Source organism: Chlamydotis macqueenii, chromosome 22, assembly GCF_036417535.1.
Source record: "Chlamydotis macqueenii isolate bChlMac1 chromosome 22, bChlMac1.mat, whole genome shotgun sequence".
NCBI classification, from domain to species: Eukaryota; Metazoa; Chordata; class Aves; order Otidiformes; family Otididae; genus Chlamydotis; species Chlamydotis macqueenii.
The window spans coordinates 6448618-6473991 of record NC_141577.1 but is presented as its reverse complement, the minus strand read 5'-3'; the positions used below and the strand labels follow the sequence as shown (position 1 = coordinate 6473991).

At 51.0% G+C, this 25374-nt stretch overlaps 1 protein-coding gene across 1 annotated transcript in view; it reads left to right on the top strand.

The window, feature by feature from the left end:
• Positions 1-13454: 13454 nt before the first annotated feature.
• The window catches only part of HIVEP3 (HIVEP zinc finger 3), a 117637-nt gene continuing 105717 nt past the window's right edge, over positions 13455-25374 (top strand). The window contains exon 1 of the mRNA XM_086765043.1: positions 13455-13909. The gene's annotated coding sequence lies outside the window, so the exon portion shown is untranslated. The remainder of the gene's footprint in view (positions 13910-25374) is intronic.

Genomic DNA, 25374 nt, shown 5'->3' with positions numbered 1-25374 from the left:
GTGCTGAGATGCGCAGGTCTCGCAGCACAGCTCTATTAGCTCCAGTTACCTTTCTTTTTCCAAGACAGTTTTAGCACTAATTGACCAGAATTCAAACCAGCTTTCTCTCCTGGCATTGTGGGTTCATTGCTTATAATTGACCTGCTTTTCTGGCAGGGAGGAGAGCTCTACCAGCCAGCATATACTGTGTGGTTGTAGCCTGTAATTACTTAGATTTAAGCCCTTGAAGGAAAATTTTAGGAGCTTTCTCTGCTGAATTGAAACTGTAAAATAATATATATAAAAGAAAAATTTCCAAGCTAGTCTTTCAAATGTCTAAGCAGAGTCAGGGAAGGAAGCTTAGCACTTCTGAGCTGATGGCAAGATGCAGGTTTCTGGAGGAGGTAATGGTTTCGGCTCCCCGGGATGGATGACCAAGGAGGTAATTTTTATGTCACTCTCTCAGAGAGTTGGACGTAATGGGTTACACAGAGGAATCAAAATGGTTTTGCCATTCTAAAAGCACACTATACCAAAGAAACCCCAATGCTTAGGCTTTGCGGTGGACCACGGTCCTGTGCTGGTTGCTGGTACCAACCCACTCCACACAGCCCCGTCACCGGCAGCTGGCCAGGACACCCCAGTCCCTCTGGCAGCCAGTTTTTCCTGTGCTCTCAGCTGGGGAGGAGCACACGCACCCCGCTGGCTCCCAGGACCTTCACCTGCTTGCCAACTAGTCCGGCTTGGTGCCTGCCGGCGATGACAGCCCAGCTGCTGCACCCAGACCCCATGGACACAGGCCTGCACAACAGGATCCCTCACCCAGGAAAATCGTTGGAAAGGAAGTTTAACGGAGGATAGGACAGCCTGCACGCATCAGGCACAGGGCACGGCTGGACAAGCGTACTGACCAACACTGTTTACGGAGGGATGGCCCTTTGTATCTCCTTATCCCTCTGTTTTACCACATATGTTCCTCCCAAAACCATCTTGATCCCTCCCTTCCCCAGCTGTGGTTCCTTCCCTAAACATCCTATTGTAAGTCTTGTGCAATCTCCAAGTGCCCTTCCCCTGCATCCTATGTGTCCCACCCCTCCTTGGTCCCAAAGGAGCTCCATTTGACTCATCTCAGCGGGTTTCACAACAGTGCCCTGGGGCTGTGGCTCTCCTGGGACAGCCCTGTGAGGAGCCAGGCACAGTGTCTCTTCCTCTGAGCCCATAATTTGGCTTTCCACCTGCCATAGTGCACTGTGTTCCCCTGGGCTTGTGGAGATGGCCTGGGATGGGCTGATGGCTCCTGGGGTGGGCTGATGGCTCCTGGGGTGGGTCTGGGAGTAGCAGGGCCCTTTGGGCAGGGCGTTATTTTGTTCTCCCGCCTGCCATGGACTCTTTGTTCTCCCTTGAGAGTGTGCAGGTGAGATTTTTATTGCACAAGCTAATACAGTCCACAGAAGTGGCCAAGACAGTTGTGGTCGTGTTCTGGCACAACCTTGCACGTCAGTCTTAGGAGCAGGAGCAGGTGTCTACAGGGAACTACAAACCTCTAGTCCAAGATAATGTCATAAAACTTCTTCTGGGAAGGAGGTGGCAGCCCAGCAGCAGTTCTCATACAGCTCTCATATCAGAGAGCAGCTTTTGTGCTTCATGCTGCGTTTTGGAGCTGCCCATGCCTAGTAGGTGGTACTCAAGCAGATGCCTTCCCTTTGAATAAAGACATAGACTAGATATGAGCAAAGTGTCCAGCTCCAAAGCCTGGGGCATTTCTGAGCATGTGTGGGTGCCTGAATGTGAGCACCCAGAGATGCTTTAGGTGCTGTATGGCTTCTCATCAAGTTTAGGCATCTGCAAGGCCAAGCAGCTTGGAGCATGGCACGTCTGGATTGCATTCCTGAATATGCACGCCACATCAGTTGGCAAAGCCAGTCAAAGATGCCAAAGCAGATGCAAAAACATCTGGGCATCACCTAAAGCTCCAAGATTTTCTCCATCTTCTACTGATACCCACCGTAGACCATTTGTTGATCTGCAGCAGAAATCCTTCTCTATTCTCCTTCCTTGGAGGTGAGCGATAACAGCGTCTGCCATATAGCCATGAGGCATGAGAGAAGAAAACTGAGAGAGTGGGAAACGTACCTCGCTGCTTAAATTAACCTCTCTGGGATGCTTTTCAGAAGATAGGAAAAATGACAACCTGATTTACAACAGCCCTTTTCTGCCTTGAAATTTGCTGTGTGCCTGTCTTGTCTCTCTGCATCTAGAAATAAATCAAGAGCTTCAGAAACGCACTCAGAGAAATGGACCCTTTGATTTGGCCATATGCGCCTGACAGCCCAAAGATGCTTTTTCAGGCCTGCGACTCCACGTTTCTTCTCCAGACCCCCTGAGTTCGAAGCATTGATTTTACACGCGGGCTTTGCCGTTTTTTCCTTGGTTGGGGTCTCCAAGGGGCTGCAGAAGGGGCCTGCAGCAGCTTTTTTCAGAGTGTGTCCTGCTGTTTTGGGGAGTTATAATGGGAAACTTCACAAGGGTGAGCAGAAGAGTTTTAAAAGCTTAATCCTCCGAAATAAGCAAGATGTGCATGGATACATGAGCGCTAAGTTCACAGAAGCTGGTGTAGTAGTGAGTTGTTGAAGTACCACCCAGCTGCTGTGTGGGCCAAGGCCCACCCCTGTTTTGCGCAGGGCATCTTTGTGTCTTCTGAAAGAAGAGGTAATCTAGAGGCAGAGAGAGGGCAACCAAGTATTTAATTTCTCTTTCTCTGCTCAATAAAATTACCAAAGATAATCAGTTAATCTTTTGGCTGATTTTATACCCTTGGCACAATGCCACACTGGAGAATGAACTTAAAGAACTCGTCTGCCGGCACAGAGAAACGCGACTGTGCTCTCTTCAGTGTCAGAGAGCAGGAAAATTGGGATTCACACCATCAGAAACCTTGTGCAGGAACAGCCCAGTTCTGACTATGATTTTATTGGGTCTGGAAAGAAATCCGTGACAGAGACTCCCGGGAAGTCCGCAGCTGAGTCAGGCTTAGCTAGGTCCCATGCCTGGGACAGCCATGTTCCTGCTGGTTGTTTTGATACATGGAAAACCCAAGTTGATTTTTTCTCCTCAATTAAAAACTAATTGTTTGCCCAAGACAGATCCAGTTCCTGATGTAGAGAGGGTTATGACTGACCTCAAACCTGCCGCAGTATTAGGATGCTCACCTGGATGGGTTAAAACAAATCTCATCTGAGCTTCCCTCGTTGCAGCTGGACACTAAGCAGCAAATTCATTCAAGCCAAGTGAGAGGGTCTTCCTCCTCATTTCCAGTTTTAAAAATTGTGGAAGTTGTTCATTGCAACCTGAGTCAGAGCAGGCCAGTCTCGATTTCAGAGACATCTCTGCACTCGCACATACGAAGAAAACCTGTCTGGCCGCATCCCTTCTGCCGACACAAACCGAGGTGAACTTCCCCAGCATCCTCTCGCAGAACCTGCTCTGGTCAGAGACTCCATGGCAGAGCAGCACCCGTCCTGAGTCGTTTCCTTTGCCTGGGGCTGGTGGCTTGCCGGACCGGTGTGCAATGCTTGGTTAGGAGCCCAGGTAATCCTCCCACTGAAAGTTTTCTGCAGTTTCAGTGCAATTCTCCATATTCCCAGAAATCTGCTTTCTCCTTTCCTAGACCATTGCCGTATCATGTTTTTCAGGAATACATCCCCAAATCATCTCTATGGCTGAGTCGTACTCATTTCAGTTGCTTGTGTGACCCTGAGTGCAGGAGAGAGAATATAGGACAGCAGGAAAAAAAAAAAATGGAGGGAAATATCTTCTCATGCAAAGTTTATCAAGGACTGTCCTGGTGGTTATGAAAACTCCTGTAGTCCTTAACAAGACCTGTGGCCGTGTTGTTTACAACCTAAAAAACCCCAGATAAACAGTTGCATTGAGAGAGCTGGGATCTTGCCCGTAGACTGTTTACTTTCAAGGTGTCAAAACCAAGTTTGGAAGGATGTTAGCCAGCTCTTCTCTAAATGACAAACGTCCTGCCCAGTCCTAGGTGCTGCACTGGGAGGAGCAGCCATCCACAGACGGGTCGCATCCATCCGTGAGGGCCAGAGTAGCCCAATGGCTACTGGAAGGGGCTTACTGGAGGTTGAGCTTCACCTGAAAATGCTCCATCCCCAACTGGAGCCACCTACACAGACACAGTCTTGGCCATTGTAAAAGTTGACCTAGCCACGTGGGACATTTTAGCTAATTACTGGCTGCACGTAGACTTCTAGGTGGCCCAAGTCTTTTGCAGTTAGTTCCCCCAGTTTGTGCAAGCTGTTTGTGGTTCTGGATTTTCATCACGATAGTGATGCCTTCTGGTTTCTACCAGTCGTCTTCTACCTCTGGAGAAGGGATACGGGAGTGGATGGACCTTGATTTGACCAAAAATGGCAGCTCAGGTTCTGGAACCACAAACACTGCTGTGGTGATTTTATGATTTCCTGCAATGCGTTGGCTCAGGGTGTTGGGATTTTTTGGATACCTTCATTTCACATGTGTTTGTTTGGATTTATTTTCGTACGTGAGCTGAAGTCTTAATTTCCTGAGTTTATAGGTTCGTACATCTTATTTGGAAGGGACTTTTTTGATTAATTTCCTTGTCCGCAATGTATATTTTTTTTTGTGTGGCGTTCATTAGTGAATGATACCCAACTGAAGGTACGAATAACACGCGCTGACCGCAGTGCGGGCAGTCAGGTGGCAGTGCTAGCAGTCTGATGAGGTGTAAAATAATGCATGCTCACGCGCTCCCGTACACACAGCCTTTCGGGAACGCACCACCGGAGTGCTGGGGCAGCATGAGCAGCAAGGCTGGGGCTCCTCTCGTCTCTCTCCAGTTGAGAAGTCATCCACTCTCCCTTCGCAGTCACTAGAGAGGAAAAGAAGTGTTCCAGGGCGTGATTCACCTACCACTTCAGATGTGTATCTTGCAACGGAGTGAATCAGCTCCAGGACTTCCTCCGTAAGAGGTGTGGGGGTATTTACTTTGCAGCAATCTGAAGTTGGGTGAGATGAATTCCAGCCAGGAAGCGTGCTGCAGAAGACAGACATCCATATATTTTTATTAGCAGCAGCTTAGAGGCCTGTGCTGCCAAGAGTAGCAGATTGGGAAAAGGTGTGCAGGGTTAAGCCCCCAGCCCCCTTTTCTCTGTATTTTAAAGGCTTCCTTTGTGCTGTGGAGTGGCACACAAAGATGCCAAGCAAAGAGGCAAAGCTGCCGGGAGCCTCGGAGTCCCCAGTGCTCGGGGACTCCAAAGCCACGAAGCTTTGAATGAGCGGTGGCCAACGAGCCACGCGAACCGCTGCCGCACCGCGATGCCCCTGCCCGCTCCTTCCAGCCAGCGGCCAACGCCTGGCCACGGGAAAGAAAAAAATTGTTATTTCTTGTCTCATAACAGCCCTGCAGCAGAGATGTTGTGTTAAGGAGGCGATGTAACGTAGCTGAGCACATCGATTAGGTCCAACAGTCATTCAGAATTTTGCTTAATTATATTTTTCTTCATGTCATCCACATTAAAGAATTTACTGGACTGTAACTTTGCACAAAGTATTTCAGACCCTGCATTCCTGTGCTGAGAGGTTGCCTAGGAGAAAGACAAACTTGCTGCAGAAACTAGTTTTGCACCAGTTCTAAAATTATCATTCACAGGATGCATATTTGTACACTTAAGGAACAAACGCTGTAAATTTGGAGAGGCTGTGCTGCGTGCATTTTCTTATACATCAAAGAACCGAAATCCCTGCTTTATAAATGAAAAAAAAACCAAACCCTCAGCTAACTCTTAAGTATAAAGTTCTGGTTGTTGCCTGAATGACGGGTTTTTTCCCCTTTTTCGGTGGGGTTGGGCTGGTGCCTGCCCTCCCTGCGCTTCCATCAGAAGATGCTGCCTGTCAGCGGCCGGGCGCGCCCCCGCCCCGGTCCCGCTGCGTTAGCCGCAGCTGCAAAACCGACCATGTTTTATGATGGAAGTTTGCTGAAAGGACACAGTCTACTCATAAAACTATTTTGGTTTTCTAGTGCTCATTCTGAGTTTAAAGGGAGAATATGAGCTGAGAAATGGGGCAAGTTTCTTTGGTGAGGAGCAGAAATGAGGTAATGCAATTAATGCAAAGGGCAGCAGAAGCTTCTGGAAGAGCTCTCGTCATGGGAAATAATTCTTCCAAGAAAGTTCACTGCTGCGTTGTTTCCTGGCTTCTCAGGGCAGGGGTGTTTGTGGGGCTTCAGCCCAAACACGCACCACTGATGTTACTGCCCTCAAAGTTTTAAGAGTTTCTAATTGCTGCTCAGCATACTGGATCTGGAAAAAAAAAATATTAAAAGTTGTTTGTTTATCCCTAAGTCCTAGCAGAGGAGGCAGTTTCAGGGAATGCATGAGCGTTTGGTCTCTGGAAGGAAGGAAGAGCCGTCGTTGTCCATCCCCGTCCAGGCCCCGTGCTCATCCCTCTCATGTTGTAGCCCTGTTTAAGGCTGCACTTCAGGGTTACTCTAGTTTTTCTCTAATGAGAGTGTATTATTCAACATTTCTTGTGTCATTTGTTATTTTACTTCTCCCTGGGCGAGCCCATGGCCATGTGTTGCATAAACTGTCCCGTTTAAACAGCACGGAAAATTCGGGGCCAAACTTACCCTCAGAACTACTCCACGGAAATCAAAGGGCAAATTGCTGGGGCAGCCTTGGTGGTGATCTGTGTGCGTACTAACGACACTGAAAGAGCACCCATCCAGAGCTCTGCGTGCCCAAGGGAGTTTTAAAAATAGTAAATGAGCCTGCCAGTGCAGCCGGAGTGAATGAAAAAATCCTGCAGCTGGAAGGGGGAGTCCCTCAGCCTCAGCGGGCAGTGCCCCTCTGCTCGCGTGCCGGGAGCTGAACGGAGCTGCGCTGGGTCACCAGAGAGCAGAGAGTCACCGGCGCAGCGTGCGAGCAAGCGCCAAAGGTCCAAGATGGGGCATGCTGCCTGAGGAGAAGGACTTGTGGGTGCTGGTGGATCAGAAGCTCAACATGAGCCGGCAATGTGCACTTGCAGCCCAGAAAGCCAACCACATCCTGGGCTGCACCCCCAGCAGCGTGGCAGCAGGTCGAGGGAGGGGATTCTGCCCCTCTGCTCCGCTCTGCTGAGACCCCCCCTGCAGCACTGCGTCCAGCTCTGGAGCCCCCAGCATCAGAAGGACGTGGAGCTGCTGGAGAGGGTCCAGAGGAGGCCACGCAGATGCTGAGAGGGCTGGAGCAGCTCTGCTGTGAGGCCAGGCTGAGAGAGCTGGGGCTGTTCAGCCTGGAGAAGAGGAGGCTCCGGGGAGACCTGAGAGCGGCTCCCAGTGCCTAAAGGGGGCTGCAGGAAAGGTGGGGAGAGACTCTTCAGCAGGGCCTGCTGGGACAGAACAAGGGGTGAGGGTTTCAAAATAGAGGGAGGTAGATTCAGATTAGATATTAGGAAAAATTTTTTTACGCTGAGGGTGGTGTGACACTGTCCCAGGTTGCCCAGAGAGGCGGTGGGTGCCCCATCCCTGGAAACATTCCAGGCCAGGTTGGCCGGGGCTGTGAGCAACCTGATCTGGTTGGAGATGTCCCTGCTCCTTGCAGGGGGGTTGGACTGGGTGGGCTTTGAAGGTCCCTTCCCACCCAAACCAGTCTGTGATTCTGATTCTGTGTAAGCTGCAAGTGGAGTATCCGTGTCTGGGCATCCGTGGGTTGGGATGTGTGGCTTAAAACCTGGAGCTCATCAGAAAACTCAAAGCCTGTCGCGCTCCCTGAGCACGGCATTCAAATCACAGGGCTCACCCAGAGAAGCACGCATGTCCCGTGAGCTCAGCCAGCCCACGCAGCACGGGCTTCACTTTGCTGATCCGAGCAGCTCCGGGCCGTGCCGCGGTGCTTTTCCCAAAGGGCGCGGACATCCCGGATCAGGCTGCTTTGGCTGGACCACTCTGTGCTGCTGGTGGTCAATGGTTTGGTGTGACCAGGCAGCCAGGCACATGCTGAGGGAGGATGGAGCAAACAAGTTTTGGGTGTTGCTCAGTTCTCACTTGCACTGGAGCAAACTGGGAGTGAAGGGCTAGACACTGGTGGAAGGTCAAGCCCTGTGTTTCCTTTTACACACAGTCTTTCTCCAGGGCGTGTGTTATTTTTTTTTTCTCTGTTACCTCACCCGCCCTTTGAGGATTTTATTTATACTTCTGTTAGTTATTAATTTCCTTTGCTGGGTTTCCTGTTTGGTACTGGGAAGCCCCGGCTCACTGCCGGCCCCTGCGTGCCGGGGGTTACGGGCGCAGCGTTCTCCCTGCCTGCGGATTGACGGTGAGGGCATCCTTTGCTGCACCGTGTTTAAGGTGAAATGAATCTAAGCAGGACATCTGCGTGGGGCAGTTGACAATTTCACAGTCAGAAATGACTGTGATTACTTGAAAAGTGTTGTCAGGATCAAAATTAAGGAGAAAGAGGTTTTAGGCAGCATGACTGAATTTTGATGGCTATTTCTGTGGCATCTTTTGTCGAAAAGCTGACAAATAACTTGTGGGCTATATGCATATGGTGCTGCCAAAAAGGACCAGGGATCGGTGGTTTTACAAACAGGCATTTGGGATATTTGAGATGAGCAGTTTCTAATGGGACTTAGGAGCTCTACTCGACAGAATTCAAAAGGTCTCTGGTAGGCACTACGGTGGCACTTTGAGACCATTTAACCTTAAGAGACCTTAAAAGCAAAAAGGAACTTTTATTTTTCCACTATTTGGGGGGGAGAGGAGGGGGCAATGAGTCCTGTCTATACACTGTAATTCAAAATATGTGGTAAAAATGCTTATTTAATTTCTAAATTAACACTCGTTCTGTATAGACGCCCATCCTGCTCAGTGTGGCCCCGTTCTGTAACACCTTCCTTCATGCGTGTTGATGTGGTTATTGGGGCGTTTGCCATATATTGGTCTATGTCTGTGGTTTCCAACCTTTTTTTTTTTAATTATTTGTAAATCTTACATTTTTACAGTGGGGTGCACTCATTTGCATAGCAAATTAAAGCTCCCAGGCGCTGGGTTTGCTTTTCTTAGTTACAGCTCACAAAGCCCTTCGGAGCTGCCTCCAGATCCCTAGGGCTCCCCAGGCACGCTGGAAACGACTGGCTTAAAATTCATGGGAAGGTTGTAGAGAAAAACAGAGGAGACGGGAAAAAAATGTGCTGGAAGGTGGCAGGGTCCCTTCCCACGGGGTGTCCAGGCGTTGAAGGTGCTGCCTCCAGCCCCCGAGGACTTTGCAAAACTGGGTTGGGTGAGTGGGAGCTGCTCAGGTGCCTGTGCAAAAAAAATAAAAATAGGGTCAGAGGGTGCTCAAAGACCTGTAGGCAGCTTATTCTGGCGATGCAATGGGCATCACTTAAGGCCCTGCGGTCTCTGGAGGTACACACGTGGCCAGACGGAGAGGTCCCAGGTTTCCCACTGGCCCTCTCGCTGGGAGGTGCTGGGCAGGAGCCGGGCGGCAGGGATGGAGCTGGGGGTGGGAAGTGCATCAGCCCGGCTATTTCCCTCATTAATTCCTGCCACGCCAAAATGCAGCAACCCCTCTCCTCTTTTCGCCGTGGCGGGGTACATGTGCGCGCTGGGATTGCTCATAGCTGGCTGCCATTTCTGTTCGCAACATATTGTTTGACAAATGTCAATTCTGAAGAAAAATAATTTAAATTATTTCTTCGAGACAAAGTTTCAGATTTAACGTTGAACAGATGCTCTGTCTAAAATTAGCATAATGATTCCTCATGCCTGCTACTTACCAGGACATGTGTCTTTAATGGAAGTGTTGGAATAATAATTTAACTTTGCAGTGATTTTTTTTTTTTTGGATAATTGAAGATTCTCCCGCATGCTTTTGAAATGTTTAACAAGCATGGGGACCTTTGGAGTTAAGGAACGCTGTTATTCCTGTTTTGCAGATGTGGGAAAAGGGAGGTGGGCTTCTGGGGTCAGGCTCTCCGGATAAACCCAGCTCAGGAAAGGTGCCTGGCGGGATTTCCAAAAGCGAGGGGGAGCTCAGAGCTTGTCGGTGGTGCTGGCTGAGCCTAAAACTTCTGAAGATCTCGTTTCACTTGTAGGCGTTACAGTTCAGGCTGTAGAAGGTTGTTAACTATGTCTGAAGTACGTCTGATTCGCAGGATTCTGCCGCTCAGCCTTCCCGAGGGGAAGGATGGCGTGAAGACCGCAATCCCTGTCCCCTCTTCAGATCGGGAGCGTGGTTGCTCATGCTTGGACATAGGGGCTTAAAAAAATAAATAAAAAAAACACAGAACAAACAACAGCGTTTGTAAGTCCCCAGTTTCCCCATGCGGGAAGACTTCGACACGGAAAGGTGAAGTGACTTGTCGATAGTTGCGTAGCAAACCAGTGGGAGACCTGATACGAAAATCCGCGATTCCCATGCTGCAGCAAAGGGGTTCCTCCGGGAAAACTTCCTTCCCCACTGCGTTACTCGCACGGCAGCTCTCGCAGTCGCGTGTATGGACCAGCTGCAAGTCCTGGCCGTGCTTTCGGCTTCTGTGAACGCATTTGAGCAGCAGGGAAGAGAGGGATGAGGTAGGGACCGGCTGGAAGCGTGCGGAGCACCGGAGGGTGGTTCGAGGAGGAACACGGTGCTGGGATGGTGGAAAAACTAATAGAGCTCAAAAAAAAAAAAAAAAAAGAGGCGGGAATAGTTTCAAAGAGGCCTTTTCAGGCAGTAATTTTTGCACACCCTGGGCCGCGCCGAGGTGAAGAGGGATGGGTGAAGGATGGGCAGGCGGCGTGACCAGTCTAAACACGAGGGGAGGAGATGTGGTTGTGTGAACCGTCCTCGACCCCTGCACAGTCCCTGTCCTGGCTGAAGGCTGGTTTCTAACAAAGGATTTCCACAAAACTGCCCACCGTGGCCTGAACGTGACCCCAAGTGTTCCTGACCCTGCAGTGGGAAGAGCAGTCTCAGGGGAGCCTGGCCCTTCGTTTTCCCATTTCAGCAAAACCGCGCTCTTCCACCTGAGGACGGCCGCTGCCGCCGGGCAAACGCCTGTGTGCTGGCTGCCTCGAACGGCCGCGTTTGTGCTGTTCGGGGAAAAACACCTCGACGTTCTGCGTGCGGGAGCACAGGGATGAACTGCCGTAACTGGGAGGATGGCGTTTGGGTGTTCGGTGTGATGGGCACAGTCAAGGATGCTGGTTAAAAATACATTTTAAAAATCTATAGTATTTTTTTTTCTTGGATGAAAATCTTAAATGTGCCCATGTTTGGTACTTGGAAAGCAGCATTAGCACCTTGCTAGTTCCTGGGGCTAGTTCCTAGGAGAGAGTTTATCGTCGCAGAGGTGCTGAAGCCTCTCACGGGCACGCGGGTGCCCTCACCCTTTCGGATGGGAAGGTGATATTTTAATAAGTGCTTCTCACAGCCAGTTCTCGGTTCATCCCCATGTGCAAAAAAAAAAAAAAAAAAAAAAAGGAAGATCGTAGATGTGTCAGGAGGAGATGATCTGTCTGTCTGGCCTAGTGACATCATAACCGTCGTGAGGGGCTGCTGGAACCCGAGGCGCTTACACAACTGAGATAGAACTGATTTGTCCCAACTGTGTAAACGAGAGACGTCTTGGCGGCTGCTTTTGCTTCGGATTTGGGGTCCTTGCATTTCTGTCCGTGCTCCCATGAGCTGTATTTCATGTGTCCATCCAAATGCTCAAGCCCAATTTGATGGAGAAACTGGATGCCTTGCCGTATCCAGTCCCTTCTATTGCCACCGTCCGGGTCGCGTTACCTGCCCTTCAGTGACAAACCTGCTCTTGGCCCATCCACGTCAGTCCATGCAGCGCTCCAGAGCAAAATCAAACAAAACTATGAAGCGTTTTTACATCACGCTCTTAATTCTCGTTTCTATCTGGAATGAGAGAAGCTGAAACTGGGTGTGAAGCTGGGCTGTGGAGGAGATTACGTGCTCATAAAAGTGTTTTCTCAGTTTGAGCAGCAAAAGCATTTTGGGGATGCAGCGCACAAGGAGTTCGCTCGGTGGCGGGTTGGAGATGGGCCGGGCCGGGGTTTCGATAGCACGTTTCCAGTCGTTAGTTCTCCTGAAAAGCAATACGCTGTTTGCCCAGCGAAATGACAGCTCTTTCCATGTTCATCCCCAAAATCACATCCTGCTAAGTTTCCCGTTGGGCTGCCAGTGTAATTCTTTCCATCATAGAGACTTTACACCGTTGTTATTTCAGAGTTAGCTCACTTTTATTTCGGTTTAACCCTGACTTTGTATCTAGAGTCAGACAGGAACATAGGCTTGGCAGTAGTGGTTTTTTGAAGGTATTGGGTTTTTTTTTAACTAGTGATTTGTGTGTGTGTGTGTGTTAGAAAGGAGGGCTGAGATGCAGTTTTGCTAGGATGGCCGTGCCAGCTGTGGGGTATAGCTGCTTTCACCACAGAATGTTTGATGAGGTAATAGTGGCAATTAGTTATCAAGCACTTATTGATGAGCTGAGCAACATAACAAATCTTGGCAAGGAGTCTCATTTTTGCCAGTAAATCCCTATCTACAGTAGTACTGACCTCATCTCGCCAGCCCCGGCCCTGGGATCTCGCCTGGGAGCCAGGGCAAACACCGCTGGAGCCCTTTTGCCAGCCCCACGTGAAACTGGGACACGCTGCGTGGAGCTCCCCGGCCTGACCGTTTGCCTTGCTGTGCCCTGGGAGGGAGCGCTTTGTCTCCCCCTTTTAGCGCAAGGGCTCCGGCTTTCAGTTTGTCCACAGCAGTGATAACTTCAAAAAAAAAAAAAAAAAAAAAAAAAAAGACCCAAAACCCCACAAACAAACAAACAAACAAAAAGAAGAAAAAAAAAACAAAAAAAGAAGATATATATATAAAGATGATGATGAAAAGGACAAAAAGAAAAGGAGGAAAAAAAAGACCAAAAAAAAGAAAAAAGACAAAAAATGTTAAAAACATTTAAAAAGAAGACAACAAAAACTTTTTAAAAGGAAGACACACAAAAAAAAAAGAGAAGACGAAAGAATTTAAAAGAAGACGACAAAGAAATGTAAAAAAAAAGAATCCAGGCTGCATTTTGGGGATAAATGGGGCAGTTCGAACGCGTGCACAGTCCCGGCTGCGCTGGGGCCGCGGAGCGGGGGTGTGCTGAGCGCCGTGGGGCAGTTCCGCGCCCGCGGGGCCGCGCCGGGTGGACGCGGCTGGTGAGTTTCCCGCGGAAATCCCGGCGGGAGCGGGGGGCTGCCCCCCGCCACGGCCCCGCCCGTCCTGCCCGCAGCCGCGGGGGGATGCGCACCGGTCCGTGCGTGTCCCTCCACGGCGGGATGCGCTGGGATCAGGACGCGGGACGGATGGGGAGGGGAGGAGGAGGAGGAGGAGGAGGAGGAGGCGGCGAGGGAGGAAGGCGGCGGAGCGGGATGGAGCGGGGGGGTGGCAGGCGGTTGAGCCATGCCGGGCCCGGGCTCCCCCCCCGCCCCCAGCCCCGGTGGGGGGGGGACACGACACCCATCTCCCACCCGCTCCCCCGAGCTCCAGCCCGGATGCAGTTTTGTTTCTCCCCCACTCCCGCGGGTGGGCAACCGGGGGGGGCGGCTCGGGCAGCGCCCCGCGCAGCTCCCGGGGCTGAAGGATTCCCCGCTCCGCGCCGAAAGCTTCCGCGGCCGCTTGACAACAGGAAACAATGTGTAGTGAACGGAAAAAAAAAAAAAAAAAAAAAAAAGAGAGAGAGAGAGTGAAAAAAAAAAAAAAAGGGGTGGTGCTGCCTGAACAACTTCCCTTGACATCACTGCCCAAATAAGGAGCTTTAAACTAACCTTTTCTATTGCAGCCCGGCAGAAGATCCCCCCGGAGCCCCGGGGTCCCTCGCAGCGGGCAGAGCCATGGCCGAGCCGCGGCTGCAGCGCGGGGGGCACCTGCAGGTAACGAATCCGGTCGCTTCCTTCCAGCCCTCGCTGCCGGGGAACGGGGAGGGGGGGTGCTTTAAAAAAAAAAAAAAAAAAAATTTTTTTTTTTTTTTACTGATTTTTCTCGCGTCAGCTGTGGTCAGCGCCGGGGGGCAGAGCAGGCGGTGAGGTGCGATTTGGAGCGGTGCTGCGGCAGGGGCAGGGGCAGGGGCAGGGCCCGCTGCTGGGGTCCCTGCGAGGAGCGGGTGACCCGGGGTGACTGGGTGCCGGGCTGCTCCCGCTGGCCCCGCTCTTAATTAGCGGCCCCCTCTAATGAAGGGTCCCGCGGGGTGGGGAGCTCCGCCGGCGGCATGTGGCGGGGGCGAGCTGTCTGGCTGGCTGTCTGGGACGGATTTCCTCCTTATCAGTGGCACAGGAAAGCGAGCGGGAGAGCGGAGGGGTTGTTCTCGGGCGACACGTGATGCCAGCGAGGAGCTGTGAGAGTCAAATCCCTGCCCGAGCCGCTGCCGAGCTGGCTTTGCTAAGCCGGAGCCTAAAATAATCCGGCGGCCTCTGCAGGGGCTCGAACCCGCGGATACGGAGGAGGAGGGCCTGGACCCGGGGCTGACCCTGTGGGTGTTTTCCCCTTTTTAAGTATTTCCCGCTCGCCCGTGAGCACCTGCACATCAGCCCAAAATGAGGCAGCTTGAAAAATGCATTAAGTCTGAGTAAATGAGCGCTAACGATTTAAGCTCCTTAATCCTCCTCGGTGGAAATTAATAATGCTTTTGATGCACCCAGAGGTGTGATCAGAAATGCAAAGCTGCTCTATGCAAATGTCTGGATTCTTATTCCGGAAAAAGGCACCGTGCGTTATTTTATTTTTCCCCCGTCCGCGTTCTCTCGCTCGTTGGCCGACCGTGGTGAAGGCACCGGGCGTTTTTACCCCATTGCCCTCCGGCGAGTGGAAACGGCCGGGGCAGCTGACGTGGTGATTTACGGTGTGAGCAATACAATCCAAACCCTGCTAGGGGATAACCTGTGGCTTGCAGGCTTTTTGTGTCCCTGGTGTTGAAAGATTATTCGTGTCAGTGTGCAGAGCCAGATTTAACCTTCGGTATCGGGGTGCCTCCGTAGCCCCCTTGTCATAACTCCCACCTCTCTTATTTTACTGGGCGTCAGTGATCCCCGAGGAAGCTGTGGGGTGGGACACTGTGGTTCTCGCTTGGCTCACGGGTGTCAAGAGGCTCCAAAGCCCGTTCAGTGAGTTGTCCCCATCCCTTCCCTGCCTCCCCCTTCATAGCAGGCAGGTCTGACTGGAGGGGTCCTGGAAATACCATTGCTTCCATCCCTAGAGAAGTGTCCTTCAGCGGAGGATGCAGAGGTTCTGCGGTAGGAGGTGGTGGGGGTGAAACGTGCTGTCCTGACTTCCGTCTGAGGAGAAAAGCCTTCTGCCTCCAGTGCTGTTGGGCTTCTCGGGCTGGTGAAGGATTCCCTGCAGTCCTTTGTAAGGAAAAACAAAATCTTTACAGGAATTGTGTAAACTGTGCATTGAAGAAAAAACTTCCAGAAGTTAGTAGTTGGTTAATTAATGAATGTGTTACCACCGAACTGCTCATAGCAGGTCTGGGCTTTGTGTCCTCTGGGTCACATCCAGCACAGGCAGTGTGTGGTGCAGCCCCCAGGCAATGCCTTTGAGGAGCCCTCTCCTCTCCTGGGGAAGCTCTTGCAGGAAGGGGGTTTATTCGCTGCGACTGACCGTTTTCATCCTGATCCATCACAGGCACTTCTCATTTCTCCATGCTGGACACCATCCATTGCGGAAACACCTGTATGTCCCCCTGCAGCTTCTCTGCTGTGCTTTTAGCATTTTAACAAGGGATCCTCACAAGATTTCTTCCCCCTCTGCCCTGACGGGTGGCTGCCCAGGTGCACGTGGGGCAGAAAAAGCAGAGATGGAACTGCGGGCTCTGCACGTGTGGTTTTCCCGTCTGAGCAAAACCACGTTCTCGCACCCGGGGCGGAGGAGAGAGCGGACTGGCGGGGCAAGCAAACTCAGAAATGTTTGGAGTTTGCCCTTGAAAAATATACGGCAGCTGTCAGTAGAATAGCTCAGTGTTCGGCTTGCGTAGTTTGCAGCGTGTGTGAGCGTGATCGGATGTGGGGGACTACGAAGGGGATCCGGTGGGGTGAGTCCCCGGAGAAACGGTTTCGAGAATAATATTTATTCTGAAGTTAACAACAAAAGCGCTGTTGAGAAACCTTTCCCGAGCTGCGGGGATAAGGCATCGCTGCCATGGGTGGTTTAGCGGTAATCGGAGAGAGCGGGGAAGTGTATCCCGGCGGGGGAAATCACCGCGGCCATCCTGTTGATTGGGTGGCGGGTCATTAATGAGGGGCTCCTGGGAACTCCCTTGCCGTACGTCACTGGCGAAGTCCCACAGCCACGTCGGGTAGCTCCTTCTGCGTTCAGAAAGCTGGCTCTGCTCCGGCTTCCTCCAGCTCCCCTTGTCGCCGAGGTTCCTGCTGACTCTGTGCGCGGAGGAGCTCTGCCGTCATAACTCCCGGCCACGTTTGGCTGCACATGTTGAATGCAAAAAGTGTTTCAGCAGACTTGCCGTTTCCAAAGCGCTTTAAAGCTTTTGGTTTCTTGGCAAGGGGGTGCAAACTTGGGGGGGGGGGGGGGGGGGGGGGGAAGAACTCTGGAAAGGAAAGCAATTTATTTGAAATATACATTCAACACCATTGTCTCTGACTTTAGAAAGGCTGCTTGTTAGCGGCTCTTTATAGCTCTGCTGGGATCTGCAGTCGGTAGGGCCAGTTGGGACGAGGGGAAATATTTATTCCGTTTTCCATTCTGCTCATTACACTTGCAGAATTCTTCCCACCTCTTGCCTGTTAATCCGGGCCAATTCCTTGCTGGTACTCCCTCTCCCGGGCTCTGCCCGGACCACCTTGCAAGGGGATGGTTGTGATTAGTGCTCCCGCTGCGCCACGGATTTCTTCACATTCAAGAAAATGGTCTTTCCCAGGCCAGCTTTGCGCAGTCGGCTGGGGTCTCCGTCCCTATAGTCGGTGCCGTAATCAGAATGGAGATTTTTATCCTGCCCGGCTCTAATTGCACGCCTGCATAAGGTGAGCCTTTTAATGAGCATCAAAAGGCGCATTGTGTGTCAGGGAGGGCTGTGTTAAAGGGACTAGGGGATTATTCAGCCATTCAAAAAACATTTGGGGAAAGTAAATGTGCAATAAATCTTCCGCATCCTCTAAGTTGCCTCATTTTCTTTGCGGAGCCCTGAGCCAAGCCCAGCCCCTCCTCCCTCGGAGGTCCGGGCTGGGAGTAGCTGGTGCAGCGCTGGTTTTCGCTCGCCGCGCGCTCTCCTGGGCTCTGGGAGAAGGTGAGCAGGGGTTGTGCGTGCAGCGGGGTCAGGCGAGGAAATCGGCCGTGCGGAGCCAAATGAGATGAGCACAGACGCCCCTGAGTGTTTGCTACGGGGAAATCTTCTGAGAAGCCTTTTCCCTAAGAAGAACAGTAATGAACCCGTTTAAATACACCTAGGTGGTATTTTTGTAAACTCTTTTTTTTTTTTTTTTTTTTTTTTTTTTCCCCAGTTGCGGATAAATTTGGCTTTGGGGGCACTTTCCTTCTGGGAACTGCTCATTGACTTTTAAGCAGGGATAACTAAAAGGAAAACAAGAGTGAAATCAAGTTTTCCTGCCTTCCCAAAATGGACCTGTGCTAAGCAAGGACACCTTGTCCCTCGTTGCCTTGAAGCCCGTGCATCTTCTCGTGTAGACACAAAGCGCTGGTAGGGCATCGCTGTAGGAGCGAGCAGGCAGTCGGCCACTGCTACCACCTTAGGGCAGAGCATCTTCAGTGCTGGGCGAAACCTTATTGTACACTGGTGATCTAAAAATCTTCTTTGTGCCAATGAGGTTTTCAGTTTCAGCAGCTCCTCAGACTCCAGATCCTAAGTTGTCTTTTCTGTGCCACTTATCTAGACCTTCTGGTGTTCCTTCCTCAGACTTCGGAGAGTTGCCTACTCATTAAACTGTTACTCAGGCTTTGCAGCCCTGGGAGGCTTTGGGGTTTCAGTTATTTCACTCTGCTTCTCCATTAGACCTGCAGATTTCAGGCAGGAAGGCAAGGTGTGTCCAAAATTGGCTAGATCCAGCTGAATTCAGACATCGGATTGGGGTTTCTCTGCCAGTGTTGCTCTTAGACGCACTGAGGCCTGGAGGGCTTTACTGAGCCCTCATTTGGTGGTGCAGTTCGGAGGGGAAACCTCAAGAGAATCCAGTAAAATTGAGCCTGGCCCTTTTCCCAGCAAACCTGGTTTTAAGTGCAGTAGTTCCCTGAAGTCTTTACTGCCAACGCTTCTCTGTCCAGATAGAAATCCAGCTTCTGCGTTGCTTAGATGGTCTCTCCTGAAGGGCAGTTCAGCACCGTGCAGAACCCAAAAGGCACAAAGCAGACACAACCGTTAATTCTATAACCACCTACTGTGACTTCTCATACGAATTACTAGGAGATTTAACTCTCAGGTATGCATGGACTGGCCTTCTTCCTCTTCAAGCGTGTCATTATTCTCTTGATAGTCCAATATCATAATGAACCGTGCACCAGCGGAGATGAAGGGACCCAAGGGGCGTTGCGTTGTGAGCTGATTGTGTTCCCGACTCAGGGTATGGTCTTGGGGTAAAAGGCCAACTAGATGAGTGTGTGACTGGACACGTGCTCCCCAAGGTGATGGAGTAAAGGTGAGTTGTGGATTGAATGCTTTAGAGGTTGTGTCGCCGCTGGAAGTGATGGAGTGCCATCTCCAGCCGTTTCAGCGGGTGAAGATGAATGAGTGGTTGGTATTTAGATGGTGGGGTAGAGGGTTCACTAAATAGGTTGTGAAACTCGGAGAGTTTCTAGGAGCTTTCAAGGAGTTTAGGAGGAACACCCTGAGCCCATGACTTTTGGCTGCTTCCTCCTGCCCCAGACTGCTGGGAGATGCCCAGGGAGGGATGAGGGATAGAAAGGCGCTCCCCATTGCCCGCTGTTCGGGGTGGGGTAGGGAGGACCCCGAGGGATGCAGCGAGGGACCTGGGGCCAAAACAGCTGGTTTGTCACTAACGGGAATGTGTTTCAGAGTTTTCCATGAGGCATCGCTGACTCTTTAAATAGCTGCCCACGGGTTTCCTGTGTTCCCTCCTGCCCTTTTTTCAGGTTTTTTTTTGGGTTTGTTTTCTCCTGGGGAGTTTTACTAACATAAATTAAAGCTATAGAAAACCTGAAGACGGGGCTAAAATGAGTTGAACAGACATTAAAAATAAAAAAGTTTCGTAAAGTGCACAAGTGCACATGTTTCGGAAAGCACTGGGATGGCACCTGTAGAACACGAGCAGCTGCTGGGCCGGGTCAGCTGCGATGCGGCAACGGGCTGGTAATTTGCAGTTGCCACCTTATTGCCACGGGGGTGTATAGCTGATAAACTCCCTTGCAGGCACCACAGCCACGCAGCGGTGGGATTTCTTTACTCCAGTTTGAGGTCTGTTGGCATTGCAGCTGGAGTGCTGGTCTGAACTGGGGGTTTCTGTTGCAGGGGATGTCGGGGCGGGACAAAGCGTTCCTGTGTGTTTTTGGGTGTGTTGGGTCTTTGCACGTTTTAAAGAGGAAAAGACAGTTTTGGTCATGTTTAGAAGAAAAAAAGCTTTTATTTTGAAGATGTGGAGTGCTTGACTGTGGAACAAAACGGTGCAAGGAAAGGTCAGGCTGGAAGCAAGGGCAAAACCGGGGTTGTAGATGTCTACAGGAGAATGTGACGCTGTTCTGAGCTGGAAGGGAAGTCGCGCTGGGTGTTTAATTACCTCTCGAAAAATTGCCCGTAGTGTTCAGGTATTTCCTTCGTGACTTTCTCAGGCTAAAATTAACAAAACCTGAAGAGAAACCACTCTTCCCCCCGTTTCACCACTCGGTTTACGTGAGAAAATTGGCCAGGACACAACAGTGTGACCACTGTAGTCTGGAATAAGCGTGCGTTTCTTCTGGAAGTGAGGATCTCTGCTGGAAGTTCTCCTGCAAGAATTCTGAAGTGTTTCTGGCCAATATCCGTCTGTGGAAAAGTGCGTGCCTCAGTTCCCACTTCTGTAAAATGGGGTTAAAAATATTCTCCCTCCCTCCCGGGAGCATTGCCACACTCCCTCCACAGCAGTTTGTAAAAGACCGCAGAGTTTTTTCCACCAGTGTGAAAAATGCTAAATAAAAGTAAATGGATACTATTTTAAATAATATTCTAAGTGCTTCATGCTACAGTGAGTGACTACAAATAACTACGAAAACATATCGCGGTAAAGATTCGCAGTTACGGTTCGTGAGCGCTCTAGGCTGGGGAAGCTGTTGCTTTTCAGCACTGATGGCCCGGCAGCCGCTGCAAAGTCTGCCGAAACGGGTAAAAGAGACCCAGGAACGGCCTGCGACCGTCCTCGCGGCGCACGGATAGACCTGCCGGCAGCAGGGGCTGGATCGTCCCGTCCCGCAGCATCCCGCGGTAACGACTCGCTGCCTAATGAGTTTGCCGCCGTGGTTTGTGTCAGCACTAAGGTAATCCTTCTGAATTCGAGGAGCGTTGATTAAAACCGAAGCCTTGCCGCTCTTTGCAGCCCTGCTTTGGCCGGCGCCGGTTGCTTTCAGCAGCAGCAAAGTGAGGAAGGCGAAAACTATCGCTGCCGAACGGAAGAGTTTTCTCGTCACCCCGAGGCAGCACTGTGCTGTGTTGGGTTTGTTATGCACGATGCAGGTTTTAGGCCTTCAAAGAAGTTGAGGGAAAGTCCCAGCTGAGGTGTTGGTTGCTTTACAGTCTCCAAGGAACAGAGTCGCTTTTTGTTGATCAGAAGTTGGGATTATTCGGAGGATGGGAGATGATACGCCAAAATGTTAAACCAGCAGTTACATTTTTTGGAGTAAACAGGTGAAAAGGCAGAGTGAAGTGTGTGAATAGAACAGAAACCCTCAAATCCATTTCTTCTGAACTGGAGCTAAGTCTTCGCTGGCGGTCGGGGATGTGTTTAGCCTGTCCCGGGAGGCTTCTGCTTCTGGATGTGTCAGTCTTGTTCAGGCAGAACCTATCACAAAAAATCGAAGCTGGACATTGTTGTTTAGGGTTTTTTTTTTTTTTTTTTCTTTTTGAACTAATTTTTTCCATCTTAAATTAGAGTGATGCCTTCCTCAGTGAACTTAAGTAGGTGGTCATGTACTGTAAGAATTTCTAATGCAAATCAAGGTGATAAATGTGGTCTTTTTTTTATACAGATAAGTGTGTTGAGTTCTTCCCAGGTGAAACAAGGCTCCTGGACTCTGAAAGGCCATGAGGACAGAGAGCAAAAAGAGAAGGTTCTCGTGAGGGGTGTGAGGAGAGGGCAGGAACCGGTGCCCGCAGCCTCGGTCTGCCGGCGTGCGGAGAGCTGCCTGCCCGGAGCAGGGGAGAGGAGCACGGCAGCATCCGGGAATCACGCACAGAACGGGAACGGCAGCTTCGCCTGCCTCAGCTCCAATGGCTGAACGAGCGGCAGGGCTGAGGGGAGGTGGTCTAGGGATGCTCCGGTACTTGGTTCTTTTCTTTCCTGCTTTTGCAGCAGGTCTGCGTCAGAACTGGAATTGCCTTCTCAGGACAGGCCACACCATCTGGAGTGGTCATTCTGTCCTGCCTTGCTAGGTAAAATATTTTGAATGTTGTACTTGGGAAGCTGCTCTTGGAATATGATCACCGATTATGGCGCAGGTCGCCCAGAGGAGCTGTGGGGACCCCATCCCTGGCAGTGTCCAAGGCCAGGTTGGAAGGGGCTTTGGGCGGCCTGGTCTGGTGGAAGTGTCCCTATCATGGGCAGCGGGTTGGAACTCAATGGTCTTTAAATCCCTGCCAACCCAAACCTTTCTATCACTCTCTCTATTCAAGGGTCTGCTGTTGCATGCCTGTGCCTAGGGCACCCTGCCCGTGTGCCATCTCCAAGCCACCTCCTTCAAAAGCGATATGTTGACTCAATGTCTGTCTCCCTCTGCATTTGCACTGGGTTGGCCAGTCGGTGCTCGGGCTGTCACCGTGCGGAGTCGTCCCCGTTTGCACTCGGTAGGTGTGTGCGGGTGTGAGAGCGAGCGCAGGGGATGATTTCCATGTAACAGTTATTTCTGGCACCACTGCTTTTCCTGTAATTACGGTGGAAACTGTTATGCTTGGGGGTTCATCAAGGAAACACCCTAAGTTCTTCGAGGGAGAAATACCTTAAGCAAGTGGCTGTGATACTGGTTTCATAAGGGCTCGCTTTAGTTGGGAACAGTGTTTTCAGGAGATTCTTGCTGGCTGTGTTTCTAACGGGGTCGAGAAACAGTGACGCGGCAGAGAAGAGCACCCGGTAGGCTGGTGTTTGGTGTCAGGACTCCGGTCCTGTGTTGTGTGATGGGGTTTCAGGAAACAAAAATAAAGTAAGTTAGCTTTTATTTTGAAGTGGAGAAATGTTTGCAGATAGATGGGATAGTCTGGGCCCTGTCTTAGAATAATATGAGAAGTTACAAATGAGTGTGATTTGTGGTGATAGGAGTTTTTTAGATCCATTAATGGGTGTCCTACTCTACCATGGCCACAAATGGCTCTGTTAGAGCAGAGCAGCGTGGCTCCACCGCGTGGCTGAGGCTGGATTTGGGATGCCGAGGTGGGGGAGCATCTCCCGTGTGCCGTGGCACGGGGGGACGGCTGTGGGTGAAAAAGCCCCTGGACCTGCCACTGCTGGAGAAGCCACCTCCAGTCTCCTCTCACACCCCGGCTCCGCACCCACTGGAGTTTCTGTGCCAGCCTTTGTGTGTAGTGAAGCGCGCCTGACGTGCGTGTGGGATTTGGGGAGAAAAGCATACAGCCTGTAACTGCAGGGAGAGGATGGGGTGCAGCTGGGGCCGGTGCTTCCCGTGCCACGCAGCCTGTGACCAGAGGCTGGTGGTGTCCCATGTCCACAGGCAGCGGTGAGGACGTTCTGCTGCAGTTGCTGGCTCACCATCGGTGCTGGGCAGTCTTGTCGTACAGTAACGTGTGAGACAGGAACAGAGCGATACAGAATCACAGGAGGGTTTGGGTGGGAAGGGACCGTTAAAGCCCACCCAGCCCAACCCCCCTGCAAGGAGCAGGGACATCTCCAACCAGATCAGGTTGCTCAGAGCCCCGGCCAACCTGGCCTTGGATGTTCCCAGGGATGGGGCATCCACCACCCGCATGCATGGGCCATGCTTAACCAAGTGGCATAGCATTCCTCACGGACAGCGTGACATTTCTGCATGGATACAGTAACAACACTGTTCACAAATTGGGAAGAAACTTCTGGAGAACTTTTAAGACTAATTTGTAGGTGCAGCACAAAGCAGGGAGGTCCTGAGCGTTGGCGTGAGGCTCTGCAGCACTGGTGTTTTGTGCTATTAACCCTCACTAACCTACAATTTGAGCTGTTAAATTTCCCCAGTTCCTCCTTGGCTGTAGAAACAAACGTAGTATCTCTCCTCTGTTTGTGGTTCACCTCCTGGGGGATCATTATTGCTCGTCAGAGAGCTGATCTGCCCCAGTCCAGAGGTTGGATTATGCCAGTGCTGCTGGTCAGAGCACAAGGTCCCACCAGTTGACCTCGCTCCACAGCCCATCTCTGGAGGGTGCCACAAGCTTTGCAATGCATCCACCATGGGATAAACATCTTTCATTCTGGGCATTCATTTTTTCTTGTCGTTTACCACTTATTGATAGTTGGAATATCACCATCATGTACTAGAAATCGGAAAAACCAGCCACGTGGTCCCAGCTTCGCAGAGCGTACCGTCGAAGGCAAAACGCAGAGTGCGATGGCGCGTAGGCAGAGGGAAGAGAAAGGGTGGTGGTGGCCAGACGGTGCGGTGGTTTGCGGGCTTTCACGTGTGCCGTGTATTTTATTTGTGGTACTTAAGAGTGCTCTTCTTCACTGGCATTTGTGGAGAGGCTGGTCACCGGAAAGAGGAAAGGAGGTTTTGGCTATGCTATACATATTTCATGTTTTGCGATGATGCATTTTGATAATTACCTTAATAAGTTACTCAAACTCACCTCTCACTTTATTTTGGGATCTCTGGAGGCATTCTGTTTGCTTAACACTCTTAAAGTCTTTACAGCATTAAGCAAATGATTTATTACTATTGATTTATATGGCACCCAGTACAAGCTTCATGGCAGCGGCGTGCAGAAATGATGGTCCTTCCAGGACCACTTCACCCACCTTTGAAACAGAGACTCCTCTGATTAACAGGAGATCGCAGAGTGAGATGGACAGATGCGTACAATCTGATGACCTCAGCGATTAATTATTTATTGCGCTTTTAATTTTGCATCCATCATTCTGGTTCTGTCTCCCCTGACTTCCCAGAGCAGTTGCACGGGGAGGTGAAGCATCACCAGATGCCTTCAGAGAGGGAGGTTTGCAGCTCTGTTCAGAGCAGCTCAGCTGTGCTTGTGTTAACCCGGAGAGGAGCTAATATCTACTTTGCCCCTGGGTGTTTCAGGTCTTCGGAGACCCTTAGTTTTCATCCTGAAAAGCTGTGTTTTCCCCAGTATTGTGAGCTGTAGAGCAGATGATGGTGTTAATCCATCCTTACCCCAGAGATAGTGTGTGCGTAAGCCTCTTTTTCCAGAGAGGGGTTGCCATTGTTTTTCGTAGCATCCCGTATCACTTGCAGCTGGGCACGAGAACTCTGCTTTCCTTGGGTCTTGTGCTTCAGGGTTTCCAGTGGATGTTTGCAGACATCAAGACAGTTTTTCTAAATGCACAAGGAGCTGAGGATGTTTCGTCTTGTTTTTTGGCTTTTTCCCCCTCTTTTTTTTTAAAGGATCAAGGGTGGCCTCAGCTGGCAGAAGGACAAGACAGAGCTTTAGGATCATAGAATCACGGAATGGTTTGGGTGGGAAGGGACCGTTAAAGCCCACCCAGTCCAACCCCCCTGCAAGGAGCAGGGACATCTCCAACCAGATCAGGTTGCTCAGAGCCCTGTTCAACCTGGCCTGGAATGTTTCCAGGGATGGGGCATCCACTGCCTCTCTGGGCAACCTGGGACAGTGCTCCACCACCCTCAGTGTAAAAATGTATTCTGTATGTCCAGTCTGAATCTGCCTCCCTCTGTTTTAAAACTGTTCCTCCTCTTCCTATCACACCAGGCCCTACTGAAGAGTCTCTCCCCATCTTTCCTGCAGCCCCCTTTGGGCACTGGGAGCCGCTCTCAGGTCTCCCCGGAGCCTCCTCTTCTCCAGGCTGAACTCACAGCTCTCTTAGCCCGATAATCCAGTGCTGTCAAGCATCAGCTTTCATGGACGCGACTGTTTCCTTCCTTGGCTGTGTTGTTTTGCTCATGGATTCGGGATCACTGTATATGTGATCCAAGAGGAGATACCTGGTGAGGTACCTGTGGGACTTTCTTCTTCCCTTGCAGCCAGGGACACTTATGGGACCTCGGTACACCTGAC